The sequence below is a fragment of the Pteropus medius genome, unplaced genomic scaffold (genome assembly GCF_902729225.1).
Source record: "Pteropus medius unplaced genomic scaffold, Ma_sr-lr_union100, whole genome shotgun sequence".
In the NCBI taxonomy this organism is placed as follows: domain Eukaryota; kingdom Metazoa; phylum Chordata; class Mammalia; order Chiroptera; family Pteropodidae; genus Pteropus; species Pteropus medius.
Window position 1 is genome coordinate 18,749,995 of NW_024351073.1, and position 1,800 is coordinate 18,751,794.

Consider the following 1,800-nt stretch of genomic DNA (forward strand, 5'->3'; position numbering starts at 1 on the left):
AAAATTGGTGGTGCTGATGATGTAAATATGATGTTGTGATGATTAAATGAATAATATATGGAAAATACTTAGTTTAATTATGATTTCCTTATAAAATTAGAAATCATTTTTTTCCTAGTTCTTAGGCTGCTTATGGTTTTATTAAACAGATTGTGAGATGATTGCCTTCCAGGAAACTCTCTGGAAATCAGAGTTCTCAGGAGCCTGCCTTGGGGACAAAGGAGAATGAAATGCAATTACCATGACATTGTAGGGACTCATGAGGATGCTGAAGATGCTTAGGATCAGAGGTCTTCCAAGGCAAATGTGGGTTGGGCGCCAGCTGACTACCGCTTGGCAAACACAGATTCCAAATCCTGCATCTTGGCCTGGTTATTTACTCCTTTCCAAATGATGTAGCCTGTAAGTAACACTTCCTGATCGTTAATTACTTTGACTCCAATGTGAATTTCAGGACTAATTATCACCTCGAAAGGAAGGCTCAGCATCCTCTGCCACTGTTATTTTGCTTCCTGGTAAGCCCAGAGCCATGCTCAGGCTGTTGGAGATGTTCTGATTGGCTGGAGAGCGAATAGTCATTTGCCTCCCAGCGAGACACTCTTCTATTAAATTCATTATGGGGATTCTCGCCAACACTACATATACAGGCAAATACTGCTCTAAATTAACTTCCCAGCCAACTATTCAGTAAAATAATAAATGATTTAAAACAATTAGTTGAAAATAATCTCGATAGCTGTTTGCCCTTGCTCCTACGCCTTAGGAAAAAAAACATATTTTTATTTAACGTGGTGTGATTTAGGTCATCTAAGGAAAAAAATCATATTGTTTTTAATTATGGTTTTCTTATACTTTCTACCTGGTTCATTGCAATTAACCCTAACATAGTAGTAATGTCTTTTTTTTTCCTTTGAATGCACAGTCGGAATTGTACAAATCTTACCTCCCCTCTACTTTCTATCTAGGAAAACTTGTCTGTTAACTTTTCTCCAACTCATTATTTAACCTCAACTCTTTCCTTTTTTCTTATTTATTTATTTATTTTAATTTATTTTTTAATTAACTTTTTTTAGGTGAGGCAACCCTTAGTTAACCTCACAGATTGCAAGGACCTTGTCAGCTTACAATCCCTTATTTTTTATTTTTTACACCTACAGCACTTGGTCTTCCTAGGTGGTCTCCCATCCAAGTACTAACCAGACCCGACCCTGCTTAGCTTCTGAGCTCAGACCAGATCGGGCTTGTTCAGGGTGGCATGGCCATAAACTTCCTTTTTCTTAAGAACATAATTTAATAATTTCTCACAAGTTCTCCCAGAACTAAAACAGTGACCATCGTATGAAATAACCCAAGTATTTTGAACTAATGAACAAAGTTAATATGAATATTTCTATTGCTCTGTATTCCATAGTCTAGTGGATAGTGACCTTGTGTTTAGTTCTATAAATCCATAAATCCAAGTACTTCTATACACTTTATTTTAAAAAGTTCAAACTAAAGAACAAATCAAATCTCTTTATTATAAGCAGAAATAGAAATAGATCGAAAGAACTGTGAAGATATCCACATGATAGTTTTTGGAATAATAGTGAAATTCTTTAGTAAATTTTGGCTGTAGTTGAAGCTAGCAAGAAAATTAATGCTAATTAGAAACTTATGCTCATTCTCAACTTTTAATCCCATCCACGCAGGTCTTAAAAATCGTTAGAAACCACGTGAGCTTTATATATAATAAAACCCAGAAGACTAAATGATAACCTATGCAATAAGTTGTTAATATCAAAATCAGATCTGCATTCT

The 1,800-nt window shown here is 35.1% G+C and overlaps 1 pseudogene; it reads right to left on the minus strand.

The window, feature by feature from the left end:
- Nucleotides 1-1,148: 1,148 nt before the first annotated feature.
- Nucleotides 1,149-1,267, minus strand: LOC120586438 (uncharacterized; annotated as a pseudogene).
- Between the last annotated feature and the right edge of the window lie 533 nt (nucleotides 1,268-1,800).